Genomic DNA, 11,161 nt, shown 5'->3' with positions numbered 1-11,161 from the left:
TTACAATAATATAATTACACATTTATTTCCTTATTTTAAACAGGTTGATTATAAATTATAAAAATTATGCAAACGCCGTCGGTTCTCGACGTTTTTGTTTATTATAACTAAAACAATGATGTATCTAAATATACAATATAAGAAAATATATATATATACTTAAATAAATATGCATAAATATAAATGGAATTGGTTTTACATATATTTCAAATCAATTGTCAATCGCGCGCTTTCCGACGGGAATCTGCAAAGTACAAATTTAGATGCCGGTCGCACCTTGAATACTCTCATGGACAATACCCATAAATTTTCTAATTCAATTATAAAATATCTTATGTACATACATATGCACATAAATATTAAAGTTTATTACATTCGTATATTGCATGAGGGTTTTCAAAATTACTGCTGCCCGGTCAGCGTCGAGTCGGTGTGTCTCGAGAGAAAGAATACAAAAACAAAATATGAATCGTCTGCGTGCTGAAACCGTAGGGCAGCGTGGTCGCTGATGTCTTTGGCGCGGCACAGTGGGGACTCAGCCGAAATAGTAAAAAAATTGTATGAGTGCTTTAGATAAATTCTGATAGAGAATTTTCCAATCGAATTTTCCCACTGTGCCGCTCCAAAGACATCGGCGATCCGCGCCCACCGCTTCGACGGTGCTGAGGCTCGAGAGTCCAGAATTGCCGAACAGACGAAACCGATGGGCAGCGGGGTCGCGGTAGAGACGAAGTACAGGCGAAAAGGGAATTGGAAAACTAAATTTGTACTTTGCAGATTCCCGTCGGAAAGCGCGCGATTGACAATTGATTTGAAATATATGTAAAACCAATTCCATTTATATTTATGCATATTTATTTAAGTATATATATATATTTTCTTATATTGTATATTTAGATACATCATTGTTTTAGTTATAATAAACAAAAACGTCGAGAACCGACGGCGTTTGCATAATTTTTATAATTTATAATCAACCTGTTTAAAATAAGGAAATAAATGTGTAATTATATTATTGTAATATTTTATATTTTGTGGTATAAATCAAACAAATAACAAATAAGCTTTTATTTTGTTTCCCGCGCCCTAGTGTACCATACCCCCACCCCCTGCCCATTCTTCATTTATTTTGTGGCGGTAGGTCAGTCCATCAAAAGACCCGAAACAAGAACCAAACTCAAATTTCAGTTCTAGCGGCCAGCAATAGTAAACACACACACGCAAAGTACGTGAGAATGCATGTGCACCCATACACTAAAACATGCTGGTGGCAAAACAGATCAGACCTGAGAGAGTTCAAAAAATCTGAAAAAACATACAATCACATATTTTTGTCGAAACATATTGCGTGTGTACTAACACATGCAAAGATGTTCTCTCTGCGCTCTCTCTCTCATGATGACGTCACTCTGGGGTACGGATAGCGCAAGCCGGTGTGTGACACTTTCGTTGTATGAACTGGCACATCTATATACTGTATGGTTAGTGATTATACTCTTAAAATTAGCATATTTTACAAATAGTTTCGCGCCGGCTGCTTATCTACATTACATGTAGTTGCAGAAGTGGCTGTAAATTGGCAGGGTAACATTTGTTACGGTATTGGCTTATTTGGTATTTTTTGGTAGGTATCGATAGTTTGGCTAAATGCCAGGGTAACACTAAACTTATTGCTACTTTGTTTACATTATTTTAATTGTTTTTAATTTGTTTTCAGGTGGAGTATGCAGCCGTGAAGAACATCATTACGCCTATTGGTCTCGTCGTCAGCTGCGAAGTGGAATCCTTGCGAGTGTCGGCGCTAAACTGGGACTGCAGGACAGCATCAACAGGGCTGAAGCTGGCCGAGGTCCAGTGCATCGTCATTCTGGATGTGGATTACGATTTTCTGTGAAGGTGAGTGGATTCGTATCTGTGGAAGAATAAAAGGGGTTTTAGTTTCTTTTCAGCCGCCGCCATCATCTGGATTCTGGAGCTGCCGCCGTTCATCATCAGGTTCTCTGCTGGGGCCGTCATTTGCCTGCGTAGCAGCTGCATTTGCGCTACTACGGCTGATTTCCATGTTGTGTGTTGCAAATGGATTGCGCAGCCAGTTCTCGCGTCTGACTTGGAGCAGTATTGTTTGGATGGCTGTCAGGCTTCTGTTGCTGTTTGGATTGTGCTCTTCAATCATTGCGGCATACCTTGGCCTGGCCAGCCTTCTTGGAATGTATGGATGCGTTGCGATCTCACAGGCAAGTAAGTTTGTGTGCTGCATTAGCCGAGTGTAGTAGTTCCTGCAGAGTCTGTTAAAAACTTCTTCCACAGTTGCTACTTGGAGATCCGCATGCAGTGCGTTGTTGCTCATATCCATTTGTATTCCCAGGTATGGCATGACGGATTTTTTGGCCAGGAGTTGCCCGGCTAACCTTGGAGCTGGAGTGTGTTGCTGCGCAGGTGAGAGAGTGTGTAGAACATGAGCAGTTTTTGCAAGACTGATGGTTATTCCCCATTTCTTAGACCATGATAATGCATCAGCCAGGAGCCGCTCCATATTTTCGTTGGCTTGTTTTGGACTCAGGGCAGATACGAGGTATACTGCGTCATCAGCGTACGTTGCTAGCATTTGGGTTGCGTTTGCGTGTCTTGGTGGCTGCGGCATGTCGGCAGTGTAAAGATTGTAGAGCACTGGGCCAAGTACGCTTCCTTGCGGCACTCCAGCGGTTATGTGCTTTAGGCTTGAGGTGATGTTGTTACAGCAGACGACTTTTATTTTTTTATTTATCGTTTTAACTTTGCAGAGAAGACCCTGGTGCCAGACTCTATCAAAAGCTTCCTGGATATCCATGTACACGGCACTGCAATGTCGCTGCGCTTCGTAGGATCTGAGGATAAATTGCGTGACTCGTCCGATTTGCTGTTCCGCTGAGTGCTGAGTTCTGAAGCCAAATTGATGGTTTGGAATAGCCATGGCAAAGCTTTCTTCTTCAAAGAGTCGCTTGAGGATGAGGCGTTCGAGGATTTTGGAGAAGCCTGTAAGCAGGCTGATGGGTCTGTAGGACTCAAGCCTATCACTCGGCTTTCCTGGCTTCCTTAACATTGAAATTTTTGCGCATTTCCAGAACTTTGGGAAGTGGCCGAACTGCAGAGCCGAGTTGCATATCAACAGCAGATACTCGATGGCGGATGTTGGCAGAGATTTAATGACGCGATTGTCGATGCTGTCGAAACCGGGTGCCTTTTTCGTCTTGAGCTTCTTAATTTCCGATTTGAGTTCCTGGATGGTTACAGGTCTGATTATTTGAGCAGCTACATCTGGACCGTTTTCTTGTAATACTGCGTTAATTTCTTCTCTGTCTTCTAGGGCTGCCGTGATCTTTGGCGTGAAACGTGCTTCCAGGTGCTGCGCAAAGGCCTCAGCTTTTTCCTCCGTAGTTTTGCACCAAGGATCAGCAGGAGCTTGCTGCCCTTCCGCCACGTGCCTCCTGACTGGCAGATTTGGAATGGGCTGTCTCTTGATTGTATTGGTGAGCCGCCATAGTTTCTGCATACTGTACCTATCAGTTGGGTCGATGTCGTGTAACAGTCTGTTCATTTGTTTGTCTTTTTGCAGCTTGATCCGTTTACGTATTCTGTTAGTCAGCTGATTGATAGTGCGTGCAATGAGGGGGTTGGAGCACCTATCTCTTTGGTTGATTTTGCAGAGTATTCTTTTGATCTTGATCGCTTTCAGCGTTTGCGAGTCAAGATGAAGGTTTTGCGGTCCGTACACTGTGTGCTGGTTACTTGAGGCTTGCGAGGCCAATTCAGCTGCAAAAAGAACATCTTTTCAAGGATAGCCACTGCATCGTCTGTCGTCGCCGTTGTGAAGTTCAGTCTCCAGATGGATTCGCTGTTCAAGGTGAGCTTGAAATCTTCTGATATTTGCATTTTTTGGTAATAGTATCTTCTTTTTTCCATATTCAGGTCTCAGGAGGAGTCTAATGATTTGCATGTTGTGATCTGAACCTAAATCATATGATGTTTCGATGTGAATTAAATTGTGTCTAATACCCTTATAAACCGCAAAGTCTATAGCAGACGGCATATGTCGTCGATTTGAAGGGAAATGGGTGGGGGATCCAGTGGCCAGTATGCTTTGGTCGTTTTCCTGGATGCATTTCAGAAGTGCAGCCCCTCTTCTACAGGATCTTGCATTGCCCCACCACTGACTTTTGGCATTCCAATCCCCAGCTACGATAAATCTGCTACCCAGAGAGTCGAATACCTGTTTAAATTGTGTATCAGTCCATTCGTGTGCAGGTGGACAATAGATCGCACCAATGTTTATTGTTTGATGGTTTTTTATTGTTACAGCTGTGGTGCACATTTGGATGGAGTCCTCTCTTGTTGGTGCGAGGGAAATGTGCGGGATGTTGCACTTGATGATTACCGCCGCTCCGCCTCTGCTCCGGTTCGACGGGTGGTTTGCCATGTAGACGTGGTAGCCGTCAATCACTAGGTTTGTGTCTTCTTTTAGATGCGATTCCGATATCAGTAGGATGTCAATACTGTTGCCTGCCAAATAAGCGTTAAGTTCAGGGAGTTTGTTTGGAAGCCCAGCAGCATTCCAGAAAGCGATTTTGATTAAAGGGGAATTACTATGCATTTGAGGTCTCATTGACGTTTGTGGGTGGTGGGAGTCGTGCCATAAGTCGGTACAGTGTCTTCTCGATCATGGAGAGCCTAGCTTCAAGGCTCGGTTGGGGTTGTGTCTTGTTATTAGTGGTCTCGTTCCTTCGATCCGTCTGCACTTGTAGGAGAGTAATAAGCTTGTCTAGCTTCTCATTTAGGCTACTGAGGTCGGCATTATTGTTGTTGTTGTTGTTGTTGCTGCCTTGCGGTCGATTTGTGCTCTTAAAACGGCCTGCGCTCTTGGAGCGATTTCGGCTGAGGTGCTTTATGAGCTGCTCCTGCAAGCGTGTACTTGGTGTCAGCTTCCTCTTCGACATCGACCTGCGCTGTTGTTGCTGTTTCTGCTGCGCTGGGAGGCTCGCTCTGGCAATTGCAGCGTAACTCAAGGCCTGCTTTGAAGTGCAGGGTGCTTCTTCTCGTGTACGGGAGCTATGGGCATTCATCTGCTGAGTGCGTGGTTTGCTTGGCTGACGACGACGTCGGCTTTGGCTTCGGTTTCTAGTCATTGGAAGGGCAGGCATGCCCAGGTCATGTAGTAGTTTGTTAGCTTGGGCAAGTTCGCTCGGCTTCTTACGCAGCGCTGCACTTTTAAAAGCGGTACAGCCCCTGTAGCTGGCTGGGTGAGGGCCGCTACAGTTTGCCGGCTGTTGCAAGGGTTTTTGGCAAACAATTGAGGATTGCTGCCCCGCGCACTTAACACACACGAAGTCATTTCGGCAGTAATTGTGGGTGTGCCCAATGCGTTGACACCTGTGGCACTGGAAAACTGGGCCGGTGTTCCTCTGCACCTCGACTTTGACTCGTTGGCCGCCCATGTTAGTAATATTCAACGCCACAGCGTTGTTTGGCTTTGGTTCAAGTTGAGCTACGAACATGTTGAGGGGCTCATTGGTAGCTCGCCTCGTCATGCCCCGAATGAAAGTGGCTGTGTGGCCGTGGCTGGCCAGAAGTTCAGTGACGAATTCGCTTTCGGTGGTGTGGTGCAGGTCCCTAATGACAATTCGGTATCCCCTCTCAGACTGTAGCTGGTAGGAATAGGATGGCGTGGTACAGGCCTCATCCCTGTAATGTCTTTGCAGTACCCAGAAAGATTGCACGTCACTGCACATGACGCGAAGTCCACCTGCCGAAGTTGTCTTGGTGTGGAACTTTTCTGCTGGGATTAGCTGCGAGATTTCTTTAAGAGTGGCGGTAATGTTGGTGATTTTGGTTAGCACTATTGGTGGCGGCTTGGGTGGTCGAGTTTCAGTTGCAGGTGCCCCCTGGGGCGGTGCGGAGCGCGTGGCGTGGCGTGTGGAGTCTCCACTGGAGGGGCCGGCAGAGCTTTTGCTTGTTTGCTTCTATCTGTGTGCGCTTTCGTTGGCTTGGCTGTACCAGCACTATACATTCCCGGCATGAGAACTCGCCTGAATGCCAGCGTATAGACAAACTGTCAGCTTCGTCATTTGTGCAATTAATACATCCATTTTCCCTTCCAGTTTCTGAGTAGATTCAGCAGCAGCGGCCGCATGCTGGATCCGCTCCTGTGTCAGCAATGTGATGAGGTAGTCCAGTTTCTGGCTGAGTTCATCGCTAGGACGGACGCTCTGATTGCTCACCGTGCGCTGGAATCCAATTGTGGTCGCTGTGGGTGGCACCGACTGCCATACTTGCCTCCCTGGAAGAGGCTGGGAATGACTCGCTGGCTGCCTTGTGCGAAGGGTGTCAGCATAACTGCTCATCTGAGCTGGAGGAGCAGGAGCTCTTGCGCCTGAGCGCGCTCGCCGGCGGCCCGGCTGCTGCAGTGCTGGAAAGCCCTGCTGGTTCATGACGGGTGGCTGGCGGGGAAGCCGCAAACCCTGAGCGGAGGGTAAGGTAGGCATCGAAAGTTTACTCAACATCCTGTTGGTCTTTTCTCATCCGTTATTCCTTCTGTTGCAGTACTCTTTGTATTTGATACAACCACGGTAGCTGGCAACATGGGGACCATTACAATTGGCGCATTTCGGCACATCCTCCCGCTTCTTGGGGCAGTCCTTGGGGTCATGCTTCTCCCCACACTTCAGGCATATAACTGCACGGCTGCAGTAGTTCTTGGAGTGCCCAAACATCTGGCACTTGTGGCACTGGGGAACGCCTGGCGCGCGTATGGGCTTCTCAACCTTGATCCGTTGGCTGCAAATTGCCGTTAGCTCATAAATACTATTATTATTGTCCTGAGGCTCAAGCTGGACCTCGAATAGGTCCAACGGCTCCTTTGTGAATCTTTTAAGTATATTGGCAATATGCCTCACCTTGTATCCAAGCCTACCGAGCTGCTCGCGCACCCAGTCTGTGGGTGTGGAGCGGTGCAGGTGACGTATGACGATACGCATACCCCTTTCGCTTCGCAGGCGTAATGTATGGTGATCCACACCTTCCCCCTCAGATAAGAGCGAATTAGGGCCCTATGGCCATCTATTGTATGGCACATGACTTTGAGAGACCTATTAGCAGCAGGCTTAGTGTCATATGTGCCTGCGCCAATGGCATTGTCAAAGCATTGGAGCAGGGGAAAGATATCAGAAACATTAGGAATGTATATAGGGGCTGGCCGCACAATTCTGGCGTCAGCAGTAGCAGCAGCATTGGGTGCGTGCGCAGTGGTAGGGGCAGGCGGGGGGTGGTGTGAGAAGTGGAGGGCCTGTTTGTGGGAACAGGTTCTTCGGCTTCCGTCTCTCCCTCGCTGCAGTCAGTGTCAACATCCATATCGTCGTTTGCTAAGTCGTCAGCATCCGAGAGTATATTGTAGTAGTTCGTTATATTCATCTGGTTAGAGTCAGGCTTCTCCTTGGAGGATACTGTCCGTTTGATCTTCTTGGCCGACGCCTTTGTAATCGGCGAGCCCAAGGTGGTCGTCCGCTTCTTGTTACGGGCCTCAGACTCCGCCTTCAGCTTAGCCATTACTTTCCTCTTTCTTGCCAATTTCTCCTGCTGTTCCTTGAGGATCTCGTACAGAGTCGGCTGGCTCAGCACAGGTGCTGCAAGGGAAGTAGGATTGGTGGAGACAGTAATGGCAGAACTGCCAGGGGCACAGGTAGCAGTCGAAGCAGTAGCACGAGCAGCACCAGTAGAAACTGGAGGACGTTGAGCGGCGTGGGCAGCTACACGAGCAGCACTAGCAGTAGTAGGAACTGTAGCAGCTGGAGGGCGTTTAGCTGCGGCGGCAGCTACGCGAGTAGGGGCGGTGGCTTTGGCAGCAGCAGGAATGGCAGCACAGGCAGTAGCAGCAGAGGCTCTGGTTAGCATGGCAGAGGGGGGGGCTAGCAATGGCTTGCTTGACAGTGCAGCGGACGGGGCCTGCATCAACTTGGCTGCAGCAGCAGCTGAAGTTGATGGCATATCACTGGTCAAATCTGCCAATGAGGTCGAGCGACAGGAAAGGGGGCGTAAATCACTCTGCGAAATTCCCGACATTAGTAGCGGGGGGGAATGCAGATCGATTTCGTTGTCTGAGCAGGGAGCACTTGAGGCCAGAGTGGTCTTCTTTTTGGATTTGGGGCACGGTTTACGTACCATTGTTTGTTCTTTTGTAGCCTTATTAGCGCAAAGGCAAGTGTGTATATTGGGGAGGGGGGGGACAGCAGCGGCTGCAGCCTACCCCACGTTTTTTCACTTTCGGCACTTTGGTTATGTTGTAGGTTAGTGAAAAACTTATGCACGGCACAACACTTCGCGTTGCCCGGAATGTATTTACAGAATATTGCACAATGTACAGTATGTCTATTAATTGTTTGCAAAATCTAAAAAGGCACATAAGTTTGACTTCAACATTGAAAATATGAGTAAAGGCATAAGTTGGGGGAATTTTTTTTATTAACTGTTATCAAAATGTGTTTAAGCTGTAGGTATGACGAAAAAAAAGGGCAAAATTCCAAGACAAACGGTAAAGAAATTAAAACGAGGGGGAACGTTGTGAGTTGCTGCGGACACCGCAACTCTACAGTTATACCCGATACTAAGTCAGTATGGCTTTCCTCCGGCAGACGCCGCTAATATTAAACGACACGACAAAGAGTGCGTGCGAGAGAGACAGAAAATCAGTCTGAGCGTGATGTCACGCGCTGCGTAGCCACTGCAAATTGATTTGTTCCTTTTGGCTACAAAAATTATCTGATCTGATCCAGATTCAGCAATCTGATAGATATGGTCGTTATCTATGATTCCCCGTTTTTAGTTTTCTCGAATCTGCAATATTGTGGATGCAACAGATTTTCGTCCTTTGTGTGGGCGGAAGGGGGTGGGGCGAAATTTTGAGATACACGTTTTATAGTGAGATCTAAGAGAAGTGCGGATTCCAAATTTGGTTACTCTAGCGTTAATAGTCTTTGAGATTTGTGAATATCCCCAGATTTGCATCCTTTGCGGGGGCGGAAGGGGGTGTGGCGAAATTTTGAAACAAACTCGTCTCGGTCTGATATATTAGGAGTGTGGATACCAAATTTGGTTGCTCTAGCTTTTATAGTCTCTGAGATCTAGGCGCTAATGTTTTACTCTAAGCAAAGCCGCCTATGCTACCTGTGTGTTAGAGAGAGACAGGGCGAGAAAAAATGAAATTGTTTTCTTGATGCTGGCTATAATAGTAATACGATCCAATTCAGATTCTGCAGTCTAAAAGATATGGTCATTCTCTACGATTCTGCGTTTTTTGTTTTCTCGTATCTTTAAAATTGTGGATGCCACAGATTTTCGCCCTTTGTGGGGGCGGAAGTGGGCGGGGCAAAGTTTTGAAATATTTTTGTAGCAGTGACATATCACAGAAGTCTGGATCCAAAACATCGTTGCTCTAGCTCTTATAGTCTTTGAGCATTAGGCGCTGAAGGGGACGGACAGACGGACAGACGGACGGACGGACAGACGGACAGACAGACATGGCTCAATCGACTCGGCTATTGATGCTGATCAAGAATATATATACTTTATGGGGTCGGAAACGATTCCTTCTGGACGTTACACACATCCACTTTTACCACAAATCTAATATACCCCAATACTCATTTTGAGTATCGGGTATAAAAAACAAAAAAGCCGCATGTATGACTCTGTCTATTAATTCTTTGCAATATGTAAACACTGATTGAAAGAAGACGAAGGAAAAACAAACGGGACATCAAAATCAAAAACGGCCAGACGCGTGCTTTTCTTAAGTCTTCTTTGCAGTCATTCGTTTACAAATTTTCTTGAATTCAGTTCAGTTACTTGTGTTATTTGAAGTTTTAGCAATGCCCGGTAAACGAACTGAAGATAATCTGATACAATTGGTTTATTTTAATTATGGCAAAGGAAAGACAGCTAAAGAGCTGGCCAAGATGTTCAATATTAAGTTGAGAACAGTCTATAATATTATTGAACGTGCGGAAAATGAAAATAGGCTGGAATTGCAGACCTCTACCGGCAGACCAAAAAAGCTTTCTCGCCGGGATTGCTCTAAAATATTGAAAACCGTGGAAAATAAGCCGCAAACAAGCCTCAGAGAGTTGGTCAATGATATACAAATTAATCTAAAAAAGACCGTTTGCCCTGAGACTGTGCGAAAAGTTTTAAATGTCCACAGATACTCCTCACACGTGGCAAGGAAGAAGCCGTTGCTGTCCACAGCTAATATTGAGAAACGCTTAAAATTTGCGATATTTAATGTTGACAAGCCTCTCGTACTGGGACGACGTGTGACGAAACCAAGATCATGCTGTATTATAATGATGGGCCTGGAAAAGTTTGGCGTAAGCCGAATACAGCCCTCCAGTCAAAGAACATTGTGCCCACTGTGAAATTTGGCAAGCTTTCAGTGATGGTTTGGGGCTGTATTTCTTCCAAAGGTGTTGGAGAGCTGCGCATTTTCAATGACATTATGACAAAAGAATTTTATTTGGACATTTTAAGGAATGAATTGACAAAAAGTGCGCAGAATTTTGGCTTCGTTGATCCACAGAACACCAGCAAACTTAAATACAAGCTGTACCAGGACAATGATCCAAAGCACAAATCATTCCTTTGCCGCACTTGGCTACTTTACAATTGCAACAAAGTGATTGACACGCCCCCCCAGAGTCCGGATCTTAATCCTATCGAGAATTTGTGGGCCTTGTTAAAGAAAAGGGTGGCCAAACGACGCCCTACCTGAAAAAGTAATTTGATTCTGTGTAAAAACGAGGAGTGGCTAAAAATACCCGAATATTACGACATAAATGTCCTAATATCATCGATGTCGCGACGTCTCAGAGGAGTATTGGATGCTAATGGAGGACACACGAAATATTAGCCAAATAGAGCTGCATATTGACTATGCTGTATTGTATTGCTGTATATTGATACATGTGCAATATAATTTGGGAATTTTTGGCGATTTTTAAAGTTTTAATTTTTGATTTTTGCGCAACTTTTGTTTGTTTTTCTATTATCGTATGCAACGGCGGCAATACGCCAGCCTGCCAGCCGCCCTGCAAGTGGGTAGAGGGCATGGCCGAAAAGATCAGAAGGGAATCCCCGAAGT

At 46.0% G+C, this 11,161-nt stretch overlaps 1 long non-coding RNA gene across 1 annotated transcript; it reads left to right on the top strand.

Moving 5' to 3' along the window:
• Window positions 1-3,475: 3,475 nt before the first annotated feature.
• On the top strand, window positions 3,476-4,048 carry LOC113566435. Its single transcript, XR_003409082.1, has 3 exons — window positions 3,476-3,506; window positions 3,593-3,880; window positions 3,946-4,048. It is a non-coding gene; the product is annotated as an uncharacterized LOC113566435 (long non-coding RNA).
• The last annotated feature ends 7,113 nt before the right edge of the window (window positions 4,049-11,161 follow it).

The sequence above is a fragment of the Drosophila persimilis genome, unplaced genomic scaffold (genome assembly GCF_003286085.1).
Source record: "Drosophila persimilis strain 14011-0111.01,24,50 unplaced genomic scaffold, DperRS2 tig00000697-arrow-arrow-pilon, whole genome shotgun sequence".
In the NCBI taxonomy this organism is placed as follows: Eukaryota; Metazoa; Arthropoda; class Insecta; order Diptera; family Drosophilidae; genus Drosophila; species Drosophila persimilis.
This window is presented reverse-complemented; position numbering and strand designations above follow the sequence as displayed.